The sequence below is a fragment of the Lithobates pipiens genome, unplaced genomic scaffold (assembly GCF_037356315.1).
Source record: "Lithobates pipiens isolate NorthernLeopardFrog02 unplaced genomic scaffold, aLitPip1_a1.2 Scaffold_8, whole genome shotgun sequence".
NCBI classification, from domain to species: domain Eukaryota; kingdom Metazoa; phylum Chordata; class Amphibia; order Anura; family Ranidae; genus Lithobates; species Lithobates pipiens.
Genome location: NW_027507903.1, coordinates 20,175,464 through 20,191,759, shown reverse-complemented (window position 1 = coordinate 20,191,759; position 16,296 = coordinate 20,175,464). Strand labels below are relative to the sequence as shown.

At 46.2% G+C, this 16,296-nt stretch overlaps 1 pseudogene; it reads right to left on the bottom strand.

The window, feature by feature from the left end:
- Window positions 1-13,547: 13,547 nt before the first annotated feature.
- Window positions 13,548-14,184, bottom strand: LOC143961702 (large ribosomal subunit protein eL13 pseudogene; annotated as a pseudogene).
- Between the last annotated feature and the right edge of the window lie 2,112 nt (window positions 14,185-16,296).

Below are 16,296 nucleotides of genomic sequence, written 5' to 3'. Positions count from 1 at the left end.
ATGTCAGAGCCTCTTTCAAGGTCAGGAAGGCCTCCTCTTGCTTCTGTCCCCAGGGAACACTTTGACTCTTGGATTGCCCAGCAGTTCCTCTCAAAATCTCATTCAGAGGGCCCGCTATCTTTGCATAGTCTTTGATGAACCGCCGGTAGTAACCAGTCAGACCAAGGAAGGCCTTCAACTCACGCAGCGTTCTAGGCTCCGGCCATTGTTGAATGGCAGCCACTTTATTTTGGGATGGCAGCACCCCGTCTTTGGACACCGTATGGCCTAAGTACTCGATCTCCTTCTTGAAGAGATGACACTTCTTTGGCTTTATCTTCAGGCCATGGGCCCGCAGTCGCTCAAGTACCTGTCCTAATCGGGCCAAGTGTTCTTCAAAAGTAGCAGAGTACACTATAATATCATCCAAGTATATCAGGGTAGCTTCAAAATTTAGATCTCCCAGACATTTTTCCATCAGCCTCTGAAAGGTTCCTGGGGCATTAGACAGCCCAAATGGCATCCTATTAAATTCAAACAGACCCATGGGAAGTATGAATGCTGTCTTTTCCTTGTCTTGTTCAGCCACCGGTACCTGCCAGTATCCACTTGCTAAATCCAAGGTGGAGAAGTATTTAGCCCGCCCTAGGGCTGTCAGGGACTCTTCGATGCGAGGCAGAGGATATGAGTCCCGCACTGTGCACGCATTCAATCTCCGGTAATCCACACAAAATCGAATGGTGCCATCCTTCTTCTTGACAAGCACCACTGGGGCTGCCCAGGGACTTTGACTACCCCGAACCACTCCTGAATCGATCATCTGTTTCAGCAATGTCTTCACCTCTTGATACAACTTGGGTGGAATCTGTCGATATCTCTCTCGGCTTGGGGGAGTGTCCCCCGTCGGTATCTCATGGGTGATAGCATCTGTGCAACCAAAGTCATTGGCATTGCGGGCAAACGCAGCTTGATTCTCCCACAGCATGGTTTCAACTGCTCGTAAATGATCCGGACTTAGAGCTTTCACATCTATCTCCATTTGTTCCAAGATGACTGTCCCATTCCATTCTGGGGTCGGTGCCTCTGCAGGCTTTGCAGTAACTGCCAAGGTCCAAGCAGAATTGCCTATCGGAGCTAGAGTCACTTCTCCCTGACTCAGCACTTCTCCCCGATGTAGGTACACGCGAGCCAGTTCCACTCCTGGCACCAGAGAGACTTCCCGTTGTCCAACGTTTACAGCTCTTATGGGTACTCGTCCATTTTGGACTACTGCCAGTGTCCGGGCCACTAGGACATCCTGACCTAACTCTCCCAGGCCTGCAGGCTCAATGATCACCTCCATACCTTCAAGGTTGCGGGAGGTTCCCACGGGCAAAGTCAGTATAGTCTCCCGATCAGGAGGGAGGGTAAGGGTAGCCCTTCCCGGCACTCGAATATTTCCTACAGACTGATGTACTGGGACACTCTTCTGTGTCCCACAAAACCGGATTAACCGTTGAAATGCCTTTTGCGTTGGTTTGTGTGGAGTGGCATTCTTCCAATAGCCCGGCCCCCTTTTAGTGAACATAATTTGATCCAACTCTCGCAGGATATTCATGCCCATTATCACCGGTACATCTTCTTTGAAGGTTTCAGGGACCAGCAGGATACCTTTTTTTCCAACTTCCTGTCCACACAGACGTACATTCATCCATACGACACCTGTGACAGGGATTTGTTGCTGGTTAGCTGCTGTGACCCGGATCAATGTCCCCTGTTCTGGCTTGGCCAGTGCTTGAAAGTAACGGTTGAAATATGACTGAGGCATGGTCGTTACCTGTGATCCGGTGTCCACTAAACAGTTGACTGGAATGCCTTCAAACTCGGCTCTTATGGTGGGACATCCTGCAACCAGGTGTTCGGAGCTGTGCTGAGTGGCCTGACACTCTACTTCCCCCGCAGTGTGCCTCATTACTGCGGGGGCCTGAAGTTTAACGCCGGCTCTGGGCGTCTAGGCAGGTCCCTCCGGCATTCTCTAGCGAAGTGTCCTTTTTCTCCACACCGCCAGCACTGAGCCTCTCTGCGTTGTTCTCTCTGTCTGTGTGCGGGAGGCGCCCGTAGGCCTGGACTGGCCGAGCTCACTGGAGGATATTGAGGGACTCGGTAGGTGGGAATACGTGGGTAAGGATGCTCTGGTGCAGGAACCATCGAGGCAGTCTGATAAGGTTGTTGTTGCCCCAGATATGCAACCTCAGGGGGGTAGCTCAAATCCATCCGTCTCTCTATTTGCGTCAACTTCTCATGCATGAGACCCAGGGAGCTTTGTAGGTCCTGCACCACTCTAACCAGGACCTCTTCATTCTTCGCAACCCCGAGGGAGGCGGTCTGGGTCCGTATCACTCCAGAGGCATAAATTTCTTCTTTACTTCGCTCCACGGCCTCAGCCAATATTTGCCGAAAATTCAGTGTAGGGTCCACTCTGACTCGTTCCCGTAGGGCTTGTCTCAGGTGAGAGCTGTAGAGTCCCAGGATCAATTGTTCCCTCAGTATCCGGTCTGCGGATCCCATGGCGGTTATCCCGTCTGCCTCTTTTTTCTGTATCTCAGCCAGTACTTCCTGTAGAGCCGTTGCATATTGTGAGACCCCTTCATTTTCCTGCTGTACCCGGTAGAAGAACTTTGCCCGGAGGTGGCCCGCACTAGCTGTTTCACCGTATATTTCTTCTAGAAAGCGCACAATCTCTTTCAAGGTACTGCGCGTAGCTTCCGGTTGTAAGCAAACAGTTTTCCGCGCTTCACCCTCCAGGGCAGCCAAAGCAATTTCCACCTGTAGCTCTGGGCTGACATTGTAAATTCTAGCAACGCTCTGTAATCTCGTCACCCAGTCTGACAGTGACATGTTCTGGCCATCAAATTTTGGCAACAAGTTAAAAAGCATGCCCATAGGGAGGGTCCTTGTAGGGGTTCCACCATTACCTAAGGCATTCACATCAACATCAGGTACGTTGCCTTCAGCCGCCTCCATCTCTGTAACCGTATCCTGCTCGCAGCGCCACTTGTAGCGGTCAGAGGTATAGGAGACCGCAATGCAGGTTTCAAGTACGGGACAGCAGACAAGGAGGCTGAAACAAAAACCGGCTTTATTAAACAGTAAGATATAATGGCCGGAGGAGGAGGATAACAGTATTAACAATTCACAGTAGTTTACAGTAAGGCTAACTGGAATGTGGTACACAAAATGGCTTTCCCGCCAACACATGCACAGTGATACAGGCTACCCTCTTCTAATATGTCCTGCCTGATTCCCGCTTATCGGGACACGTTTCTACAACGTACTATCTCAGTAGGGACTGTACTATTCCCTATCACAATCCAGCACCGGTGCTCACTCACAGTTTGTTAGACAGCTGGAGGGTCCCTTGTCTTGGCCTCCTTCATGAGGCAGGTGAAGTCCAGTTCCTAGTGCTGCAGCTTGCCCGTCTGGGACGGATGGATGAACACAGATGCGGCCCAAAATCACCACAGCTCTCTCTCTCTCTCTGCCCGAGGTGCCCGATCTTTAGCTGGATACTGCGACTCTTTATCCACACAAAGTCTCCCTCTCCTCAGGGCAGACTTGACTTTTCCTCAGCTCCGCACAGGAATTCCTCAGCTGCCCACACACTCCTCACAGTTCTCTCTCACTGCCACTTCCTGTTTCCTCTCCTCTGAAGGGTCGGCAGCAACAGTGACATCTTGTGGCTAAACTGGAAATAGCAGGCTGTATATATTATAGATGGAACACAGTGCAATATAGTTCAGTAATCCTAGGGGCTGACCCCTACACCTTCATGGCAGCACACACTGGGTTGTGACTCCGCCCCCCACAACCTGACAGGATTAGATTAACTATAAATTTGAAGGGGAGACACCCTGCTGCATTCTCTTTTTTATCCTCACCTGACAGGTTGGACGGACGGAGTTTTCCTGTTACAGATGAATAAGCCTCTACCGCATTCGCCCCAGCAGGTTCAAGCCTCTCCTGTTTGGAAGTCCCTCCTGTACAGTCTCTAAAGGAGCTTCTATGGAGGGAACCCCCGCTCTGGTGGTCTCAAGGGGCTACTGGATTTCTGGCATTACCAAAGCTTTAAAGAAGCTTTTTTACCTTTGCAGTGGACTCCCCTTCTTCCTTTGCCTATTAATTCCTCTTATTTAAATAATATCCATCTTTTATTCCTATAGTAAGTGGTGGTTTATATTCCCTTTTTTTCTCTACCTTTGGGATTGCTGTCTCTTGTAGTCCCCTGTCATGGCCGCCGTTTGTTTCTCCTTCAGTGGTGTTTTCTCTATGCTGTAATTTAAGCCTAGATGGCGCCGTTCGGCCACTCTGAGCACGTGCAGTGCTAGTGTTTTTTTTTTATTTTATTTTATTTTTTTTTCTTCCCCCTATGTTTTCAATGTGTGTTCCCTTATCCAAAATGGCGCCGGAACACTCGGGACGCTTCTGTGCATGAGCAGAGCGTCAATTAGCCGCCACAATGGCGCTATTTTCAAATACAGAGCTGTATTTCTCTGTGATTCTGCTGTGCAATCTGCAAAACTTAAGGAAGGTTGCTGCCTCTGCATGTAGATCACTCTGCAGTCTCCAGGTAAGTCCCTGTGGGACTCCTATATATATTATTATTATTGTTATTATATTGTTTCTTGCAGATAAACTTTGTTAATAAATAATATATATATTTATATTTATAATTGAATTGTGTATGTATATATGTGTGTGTGTATATATATGTATATATGTACACATTATTTCTCTCTATATCTCAGACTGTCCTTCACCCCTTTTTTTCTATGGAGTCCACTGCCCACGCAGACCACCATCAGCAAGTTAGGTAAGAGGCTTTACCGGGCAAGGTAAGTATTGAAGGGGAGAAAAAAAGAGTGCCAGACGTTAAATTCTGCATTTTTTTGGCAGCCCGTCTAGATCAAGAGGCGCAAGTTCCAGCCATGGGAGAAGGTCTAGCCATACGTCTAGCAGGATGTCCCGCAGGAGCCGCTCAAGATCTCCTTCATGGCACTGAAGACACAGCCACTCACAACATAGCTACTCACGCCACAGTCGATCAAGTCGCAGGAGATCTCCTTCCTCACAATGTCAAAGCCGCCACACCCAACCTGCAGCAAACGCTTGCTGGGTATGCGGCGCTCCGGCACTGCCAGATAACTTGCCTGTCGCAGACGCAAGAATTGCTACAGACCTCATAAGAGAATCAGTGCGGGAGTCCATACTGGAAACAACAACACCAGCATTAGAGAGAGCTGCTCCCAGTACATCTTAAGCAGACCCCCATCTCACTCAGGCATCACAATCTTCCTCTGAAGATGAGGGTCAGGAGATGTCAGTGGGCTTTGATTTTTCCCTGGTGGAACCCTTTGCAAAGGGCGTTAAAGAAGCATTCGGCTGGCAAGATAATGCGGCGGAACCTCAGAAAATACGGAAATATTTTCCAAACCTAAAAAGAGATCCGTTATCCTTCCCATTTATAGTGGAGCTGGAGGATCTCATTAAAGACGAGTGGGAGAGGTCTGACAAAAGATCTAGTCTTACAAACAGATTAGCCAAGATGTACCCTTTAAAAGAGTCAAAAGTGAAGCCTTTAATTAATGCTCCCATCATCGATTCCTCATTAATGTGCCTCACCCGCCACGTCACACTACCAATCGAGGATGCTATTTCCTTTCGGGATGTGCTCGACCGAAAGATGGACCTAGAATTGAAGAAGGCATATTCCATGGCTGGGGGAGCCTGTAGACCAGCAATTACCACAGCAGCAGTGGCCACAGCCATCTCAGGATGGGCATCTAAAGTAGAAAAAGACCTACAGGATGGCATTGAAATGGGAAAGATTATTTCCTCTCTGCAAGAAGTCAAGCTAGCAGAGGCATCAGTAGATATTATAAGATCTTCAGCCAAGGCTATGCTGGCCTCCGTAACAGCGAGAAGAGCGCTATGGCTCAAACTGTGGATGGCCGATACAGCATCAAAAATAAATTGGTGCAGAATTCCATATGATGGCGCAAATCTGTTCGGTGCCAAGTTAGACTCTGCCATATCCAAGGTAACAGGAGGGAAGTCAGGCCTGATCCCCTCCGACAGGAGACCCAAGACGCAGAAGGGACCTGTTTACAGACGTAATCTTCCGGACAAATATAGAGAGTCCAGGTCCTACTCTCCTGGTAGGGAATTTAGAAGGGACTGGAAAAACACAAAACCTTCTTTTCTAAGGATACAGAAATCTAAGGCCACCCCGGCAGGGGAAAAGAAGGAACTTCACCAAGATCTGGTCAGACCATATAAAGGATTTATGGACATTGTCCACAATCCGATTCAGACACAGGTGGAAATTCAAAAACAGACTCCCACCAAATCATTTCCAGGCAACCAGAGTACCATCCTCAGTACCCCAAAGGATTCTGCTAGTAAAGTACATAGCAGAATTGAAACAAAAGGGAGCGATCCTGGAGGTCCCATCATGCCAAAAGGGAAGAGGGTTCTACTCTTCCTTGTTTCTGCTAAAAGACAGGGGATTTGCGTCCTGTATTAGATCTCAAGATGCTCAACAAGGATATCAAAGTGGAGGCTTTCAAAATAGAAAACCTTCAATCCATACTTCTAGCAATAAATCTGGGCGATTGGATGCTTTCAATAGATTTATCGGACGCTTATCTGCATATACCAATTCATCCGGCCTTTCAAAAGTTTCTCCGGTTAGCCATAAACCAACATCATTTCAAATTCCAGTGCCTCCCATTCGGCATCTCTTCGGCACCCAGGACATTTACAAAAGTATTGTTACCGTTGGTGGCTTTCCTCAGAGAAAAGGGATTACGCGTCCACCATTATCTGGACGACATCCTACTTTTAGCAAAGGATCAAGAGACGTTGATTCATCACCGAGAGATCCTCCTTACAACCCTCCAGAAGTGGTGGATAATCAATTGGGAAAAGAGCTGTCTGCGACCCACACAAAATATGATATTTTTAGGGGCAGATCTAAACACCAAAACAAACAAGATACAGCTCTCACGAGAGAAGATCCGGCCTCTGATACAGAAAATGCAGAAGCTGCTATCAAGGAATCACTTACCAGCCAGAGCCTGTCTGAGTGTACTAGGGTCCATGTCAGCAACCATACCCATGGTGCGATGGGCACAGTGACACATGAGAACCTTACAGAACTCATTCCTCAGGCAGTGGGATGGAGTCTCAATGCGTCAGCCCATCTTCATCTCCAGATCGGTGAAGCAATCGATATGGTGGTGGACGCGCCCGAGCAATCTCAGGAAATACAAACCGACCCGGAAGTAGTCACTTCGGATGCCTGCCAGAGCGGTTGGGGGGCCCACTATCAAGACCAGGCAGCCCAGGGCCAGTGGCATATTCAGGCTCAAGGTTTGGTCTCGAACATTTTAGAGCTCAGGGAAGCCATTTATGCCTTAAGGGCATTTGCACCATTTCTGACGGACAAGAATGTGCTCATTCGAATGGACAACCAAGTAGCAGTGTCTTATGTTCAGAAGCAAGGGGGTACCAGGAGTGCCACCTTGATGGAAGAAGTTCGGCCCATCTTGTAATGGGCTCAGATACATCTAACAAGTTTAAAAGCAGTGTATGTCCCAGCGGCACAGAACATACTACCCGACTGTCTGAGTCGAGAAACGCTATCCAACAACGAGTGGTGGTTGAACCCTCGGACTTTCTCCCTCCTTACGTAAATCTGGGGAACGCCGGAAGTAGATTTAGCAGCCACTCCGATGAATACCAAGTGCCACAGATTCCTGTCAAGAGGTTCATTCCCATCGGTGGAGGGAGTGGACTGTCTAGTTCACCCATGGAACTTCAAGTTGGAGTATATATTCCCTCCAACTCCGTTAATTGTGAGGTTCCTATCCAGGCTTAGGAGATCCTCGGTGATGGCATTTACAATTATTCCACTGTGGCCGGGGAGGCCCGGGGTTCATGACTTACAGCTCAGCCTTCAACCTCCAGTTCCTCTACCAATAACTCCAGATCTTCTGTCTCAAGGTCAATTTTTACATCCTGCATCAGAGAAATTGCACCTGATGGCCTGGAGATTGAGAGGGCTAGACTAAGAGCGCAAGGCTGTTCTCATGAAGTCAACCCTGATGCAAGCCAGGAAAGCCACTACCAATACCATCTATTCAAAGGTTTGGGGAAGATTCTGCTTCATGGCACAACAGAAAGGATAGAATTCCCTTTCTCCGCAACCCTCTCAGGTCCTGGAATTCCTCCAGTCGGGGGTCAACAAGGGTCTAAGCTTAAGTACCCTAAAGGTTCAGGTATCAGCTCTGTCAGCTAAAACAGATACTAAGTGGGCATTCCACCCATTGGTAATCCAATTTACAGAGCCTATCTAAACATTAAACCCCTCAGGAGGCCAGTCTTTCCATTATGGGATCTTTCAATAGTTCTCCATGCTTTCGCTTCTCCTCCGTTAGTTTCAAATGGAACAATCTCTTTATGGGACCTGACTTTAAAACTGTCTTTTCTCATTGTGATTACATCAGCTAGGAGAGTGTCGGAGATCCAAGCATTAAGTTAGTTCTCTTTCCTGACAAAGTAGTCCTCAGACCTTCTGAACACTTCATACCCAAAGTGGCAACTTCCTTCCATTACAACCATCATCCTTCCATCCTTCACGGACGATCAGGGTAATCCTCATCCACTAGATGTCAAAACAACCATCATGAACTACTTAACTGCTACCACCTCTTTTAGGAAAACGAACTCTCTTTTGATCATTCCCCATGGAACCAGGCGTGGGCAAGCCGCCTCCTCATGCACTATTGCATCCTGGTTAGTCAGAACCATTAATAAAGCTTACTCCACCCAGCATACGGCGATTCTTGAAGACATCAGGGCTCATTCAACTAGGGCAGTGGCTACCTCTTGGGCAGCGTATTGCAGGGTCTCACCAGAGACAATATGCAGGGCAGCAACGTGGTCCTCCAGGAATACCTTTATTTCCCACTACAAGGTGGATTCTGCTCATTTATCCATGGCCGACTTCGGCAGATCCGTCATTAGAGCCAATTCTTCAGCATTATAAGGAATAAATATTATTTTACTTGCACCCACCCAACTGGCGAGTTATTTCCCAGTGTGTGCTGCCATGAAGGCGTCAGGAAAATGGAAAATTGTATACTCACCTTTCCGTAATTTTCCTTTCCTGACGCATCTTCATGGCAGCACACAGTTGCCCTCCCTGTTTCTTTTGTGATGATATTTACAGAGAATGCAGCAGGGTGTCTCCCCTTCAAATTTATAGTTAATCTAATCCTGTCAGGTTGTGGGGGGCGGAGTCACAACCCAGTGTGTGCTGCCATAAAGATGCGTCAGGAAAGGAAAATTACGGAAAGGTGAGTATACAATTTTCCATTTTGCCGTGTCGGTGCATCTTCCTTGGCTAAGGAGAGACAAGGATCTAGCCGGATAACAACACTAACCCTCTGTGTATTTGTTACCACTGTATATATTAGACAGATAGTTAGGTGGCAATACTATTGCTTTACTTGCCTTCAAAAAAATGTGCATAACTATTTTTGATATTTGAATGTCATATGTGACTTACTATTTTCCTGTGATACCAATGTTATTCATTTGGTATGCCACACACATTGTTATATTGTTAAAGTGGTTGTATACTCTTTTTTGTAACTTTTACCTACAGGAAAGCCTATAATAAGGCTTACCTGTAGGTAAAAAAAATATCTCCTAAACCTGTACGGTTTAGGAGATATTCCCCTCGGTATGCGCCGCTGACTGCAGCGGCGCATGCGCACGAGGGGATTCTAATAAAGGTTAAAACCTTTATTAGGTTATATATGGGGGTACCTAACGCTATAAAAACCTGGCAGTGAACCTAAAAAATAACTAGCTACCTAGCGGCACCAGTGACACTAAGGCAGCGATCAGAAAAAGGATCGCTTAGTGACACTGGCAAAAGGGGGTGAAAGGGTTAACTCTAGGGGCAATCAGGGGGTTAAACCTTTATTAGGGGGGGCAGGGGGCTACCCTGAACCTAACACTAACTGCCCTGACAGTTTTTACAGTTAAAACTGACACTAAATGCAGTGATCAGTAAATAAATGATCACTGCAATCAGTGACACTGTGACTGGGGGGGGGGGGGGGGCATGATGGGGGGTGACAGTGTGCCTATGTGTACCTACATGTCAGTGTAGTGATTGGTGCACTTACTATGTCTTCTCTCCTCGCCGTCCGGTCAAAAGACCGCCCCGAGGAGAGTGACATCACTTCCTGCTGCCTGTGTTTACACTACACAGGCAGGGGAAGCTTCTCATTCGCCAGGAGTGATCGAGAGGGGATGGCCAGAAACCAACGGCCATCCCCTCATCCCGGATCGCTCCTGAAGCGAATCGGACCCCCCACCTGCTGGAAGGCAGGCACGTACGTGTACGTACCATTCTGCCAACATATAATTACATGCGGCGGTCTTTAAGTGGTTAAAAAAAACTATTTTTTCCTCAGTTTAGGTAGATATGTATTCTTCTACATATTTTTGGTAAAAAAAAAAAAAAAAATACAATAAGCGTACATTGATTGGTTTGTACAAAAGTTAGAGCGTGTACAAAATAGGGGATAGATTTATGGCATTTTTATTATTATTTTTTTTTAAATAGCAATGGTAGCGATCTGCGATTTTTATTGTGACTATGACATTACGGTGGACAGATAGGTTACTTTTGAAACTATTTTGGGGCCAGTGACACTTATACAGCGATCAGTGCTATAAATATGCACTGATTATTGTATAAATGTCACTGGCAGGGAAGGAGTTAACACTATGGAGCGATCAAGGGGTTAAATGTGTTACCTAGGGAGTGATTCTAACTGTGTGGGGAGGGGACCGAATAGGGGAGGAGACCGATCGGTGTTCCTATATACTAGGTACACACAATCAGTCTCCTCTCCCCTGACAGGACATGGATCTGTATGTTTACACACACAGATCCACGTTCCTGTTCTGTCCCTAGCAATCGCTGGTACACAGAGGACATAGCGGCCTCCGGGCACGCGGATCGGCTCTTGAGTGACGCGGATGTCATATGACTATCGGCAGATAGGGAATATGACTTGTGTCGCAATTGTATATGCTATATTATGATTTTTTTATTTGCTTTTTCTGTTCCCACGAAAGTTGAGTTACCCTTTAATAATAATAATGCACATCAGACAAATTTCAATTAACACATTTTGCAGGATGGAAATAGTGCATCCAGTCTGCCTAATTTAGAGTTAAAAGTAGTTCTCTGGTCACAACATACACTTTCATTGTATAAGATCAGCATTGTAATTATGATACATATAATAGTTATATTGGACAATGCATTAGGACATGGTGCTAAGCTGCAAGAAAAAATTCCTTTGATGTAGTGAGTACTGCTGGCTGTCGCTTTCCACAACTTCCTGGATTCCCTGTATGATTTGCGGCTTCTCCTCCATTTCTAAGGACTACATATCCCATGGTACCTTGCTGCCTGCAAGCAGTGACTCCTGTACTGACTCCGCCTCCTGAAACTCCTCCTCTCAGCACCTCTGTAGGTCAGAAGGCAGACTCTGTGAAATGCATGGCACAGCAGTGCCTGCTCACAGGGCATAGTGACTACTAGGGATGAGCTTCGAGTTTGAGTCGAACTCATGTTTGACTCGAACATTGCCTGTTCGCCTGTTCACCGAACAGTGAACAATTTGGGATGTTCACAGCAAATTCTAAAAGCCGCGGAACACCCTGTACAAGTCTATGGGAGAAATCTAAAGTGCTAATTTTAAAGGCTAATATGCAAGTTATTGTCATAAAAAGTGTTTGGGGACCTGGGGGGGTCCTGCCCCAGGGGACATGTATCAATGCAAAAAAAAGTTTTAAAAACTGCTGTTTTTTCGGGAGCAGTGATTTTAATAATGCTTAAAGTGAAACAATAAAAGTGTAATTTATAAGGAGAGGAGAGAGATGGGACTTTGGGTGAAGCACACAGCAGTAAATGGATTGGTCAAGTGATCATACATTGTTTGCAAGTATTTTGGGCAACAGGCCTCTAAAAAATACTTGTGTGCTTCACTCAAAGTCCCATCTCTCTCCTCTCCTTATAAGCTACTGACAGGGATGGAGGCTGGCGTCCCAAAATGCACTTTTTCTATATTAATAAAAGTGTAATATTCCTTTTTTTTTTTTGACACGGGGTTCCCCTTAATATCCATACCAGACCTGAAGGGCCTGGTAATTAAATTTGGGGTAACCCCACTTTATTGATTTATTTTTTTTATCAATGACTTTCAATGACTGTTCTCTGTATTACGGGGAGCCGACAATTCATTATAGCCGCGAGTGATTTTAAATTACTTTTTTTCCTGCAGAAATGACCCTTTGTGCAGGGACAGTTCTAAGCACAGGAAACATGCGCCCCTTTACACGCATACTATACACACCCCTCAGGTACGAAATTTAAAGGATTATTACACTTTTATTGCTTCACTTTAAGCATTATTAACATCACTGCTCCCGAAAAAAGTTGTTTTTACTGACAATTGCGCAGTCGTACGACGTTGTACCCAAACAAAATTGGCGTCCTTTTTTTTCCACAAATAGAGCTTTCTTTTGGTGGTATTTGATCACCTCTGCGGTTTTTATTTTTTGCGCTATAAACAAAAGAAGTGCGACAATTTTGAAGAAAAAAAAACACAATATCTTTTACTTTTTGCTATAATAAATATCCCAAATGTAAAAAAAAACAAAAAAACAAAAAAACAAAAATAAAATTTCCCAGTTTAGGCCAATATGTATTCTTCTACATATTTTTTGGGGGAAAAAAATTGCAATAAGCGTATATTGATTGGTTTGCGCAGAGGTTATAGCGTCTACAAAAGAGGGGATAGATTTATGTCATTTTTATTTTTTACTAGTAATGGTGGCGATCTGCGATTTTTATCAGTACTGTGATATTGTGGTGGACAAATCGGACACTTTTGACACATTTTTAGGACCAGTGACATTTATACAGCGACTAGAGCTATAAAAATGCACTGATTACTGAATCAATGTCACTGGCAGGAAAGGGGTTAACACTAGGGGGCGATCAAGGGGTTAACTGTGTTCCCTAGGTGTGTTCTAACTGTGGGGGGGGACTGACTAGGGGAGAAGACCGATTGGTGTTCATACTTAGTATGAATATACGATCTCTCTCCTCTCCCCTGACAGAACCGGGATTTGCGTGTTTACACACACAGATCCCGGTTCTTGCTCGACTGATCGTGGGAGCCCAGCGGTCATCATGCCCGCTGGGCCCTCACATCGGCTCCGTGGAGATGCATCGCCTCCTACAGCATCTCAAAGAGCCGATGTACAGCTACGACAGCTTGCCCAGGGGAGCGGCGGCTGGTCGGGAACCAGTTAAAGAATAACGCCACTTTTGTTGAGAAACCCCCCCCCCCCCAGTGCAAAACTGGCCCAAAACATTTTTATTTTTTTGTTTCTACAAATTTATGTTTTTCTTAACAGTTCAAGGAAAAGTTCTACTTTTTCTTCTCCACTTCCTGCTCTGCAGCTTCCTTGGCTTTCTTGGCACGGATGCCGAAGAGGCCTGCTTTGGCGCGTGCCATATGCAGACTGGCGAAGGCTTTGAAGTTCTTCTCGTCCTCTGAGATGGTTCTCGCCTTTTCTTTCATGAAAGTCTGGCGGATTGGCATGACAGGGCCCCTCAGCTGGGTGGCCATCTTCGACTCTTCAGGAGAGCCGTCTCCCTTCTTTCGGAGCGGAGGGTTTGCATGGGAAGATGATCGGTTTGGAGCGCTACTCCTTCAGCCTCTGTACATTGGTCTGCAGGGACCCTGTTGACCTGTTGCGATGGCGGTAGTCCACAGAGATGCCAATGGTGCGAGCAACCTTTTTGTTGATGGCAGTGGCCTTAAGCTCCTCCAGGCTGAATCCTCTACCAGCGCCAATCTTGGTGTGATACCGGACGGTCTGACATCTCACCACCAGCCTGAGGGGTCCTGCGATAGGTCTCGGGGGGATCTGTCGTTCTTTGGCCTGACGTGCCCTTCGCCTGCGGGTCTTCCTGGCGGGTTGGTTAAACCAAGTGGCCATTCGTCACTGCCAGTCCTTGTGGAAATGTGGCTTCAAGATCATTCCATTTCTGCAGGGAGCCATGGCTGCGTATTCCCTCCATGGGGAGAAAATGGCTGAAAGGAAAGGAAGAAGCAGAGTGGAGCATTGTGGAATTTAAAAAATAAATATTTTTTTTAAATGTAGCTGTATATTTCTTCCTACTACTATAACCTACCACCAAACAGCAACCCAAAATAAATTCTCCTGCTCCTAACAATCGTGGCGATACCATATATGTGTATGTCATTTGTTGTTTGTACCCGTGATACAGCCCAGAAACAATAGTGCACATTTATCTTTTTTTTTCTTTTTTTTTTTATCCTAGCTAAATACACACACTGACACTGATACTAATTTAAAAAAAAAAAATACTGACCTTGACCCAAACACTAAGGCCCCTTTCACACATGCGGATGGTATGTCCGTATTTCATCCATCCGTTTGCGGATGAATTACGGGCATACATTCATCCCTATGGGATAGCGGGTGTCTGCGGATGAACATCCGCAGACACCCGATTTCCTCCGCCTCCGCAACAGTCCGATTCTGCAGACGGAGGAAAATCCTATTTTTCTATCCGTCTGCAGAGCGGATCGGATGAACACGGACACACGGTCCGTGCTCATCCGATCCCCATAGAGGAGAGCGGAGAGCTGACAGGGCGGTCCCTGCACAGTGTGCGGAGACCGCCCTGTCCGCAGCCGGCTCAGCGGGGACAACGGAGCGATCCCCACTGAGCGAGCGGATCATCACGGGGCGGATCATTACTGATCCGTCCCGTGTGAAAGAGGCCTTTCCGAGGTGCTATCTAGGGTTTTTTTTTTGTTTGTTTTTTTTTATTTATTATTTTTCTACACACACTTTTTTTTTTTATTAATTTTTTTTTATTTTCTACACACCCTTTTTTTTTTCTGCAAGGAGAGAGAAAGATGCAATGGGGGTTATTTAGAAAACGCAAATCCACTTTGCACTGCAAGTGCACTTGGAAGTGCAGTCGCTGTAAATCTAAGGGGTAGATGTGAAATGAGGGGAAGCTCTGCTGGTTCAATCATGTGTAAGCTAAAATGCTGTTTTTTATTTTCCTTGCGTGTCCCCCTCGGATCTACAGCGACTTTACTTCCAAGTGCACTTTCAGTGCAAAGTGGATATGCCTTTCGTAAATTACCCCATTGCATCTTTCTCTCTCCTTGCAGAGAAAAAAATAAAAAAGTGTGTAGAAAAAAATAAATAATAAATAATAATTCCAAACATTAAAACATTTTGTTATTCTGTTTGTCTGTGTCCATGTGAGCCTAATGGGAGTGGTTTCAAAATTAGGAAGTGGAAGTAGGAGGAAGTAGGAAGGAATGAGGAAAGCTGCTGGGCTTGCATCCCTTTAGCTGTGATTTCCTATTGGGAGTATCTCACCATAAATTTCATTTGTGTTGCAGAGGATGCCTGAAATCTGACTTGCATCTTAGTGCAGACTTCTGGGAAAATCAGTGAGCCAATCACACAAGCAGGAAATTACATATCTGGGGTGGGGGTGGTCTGTATACCATTTCTGTGCAGAACACCCCCTAGTGGCCATATTTCATTTTTCAGAAAATTACAGCATCTGCAGATTGAAAAGGAAAGGTAATTTTTTAATAACGTTCAATTACAATATAACTTGTGTTGCAATTGTATGAACTATATTATTTTTTTGCCACTTAAGGACCACCGCATGTAAATATACTTCGGCAGAATGGCACGGACAGGCACAAGCACGTACCCGTACGTGCCTGCCTTCCAGTGGGTGGGGGGTCCGATCGGACCCCCTCCCGCTGGCTGCGGCAGTCCGTTTCGCTTCAGGAGCGATCCGGGATCCCCTCTCGATTGCTCCTGGCGAATGAGAAGCTTCTCCTGCCTGTGTAGTGTAAACACAGACAGGGAGGAAGTGATGTCACTCTCCTCGGGGCGGTCTTTTTGACCAGACGGCGAGGAGAGAAGACATCATAGTAAGTGCACCAACACTACAGTGACACGTAGGTACACATAGGCACACTTTCACCCCCAGTCACCCCCCCCCCTCCCAGTCACAGTGTCACTGATTGCAGTGATCATTTATTTACTGATCACTGCATTTAGTGTCAGTTGTGATTGTAAAAAGTGTCAGGGCAGTTAGTGTTAGGT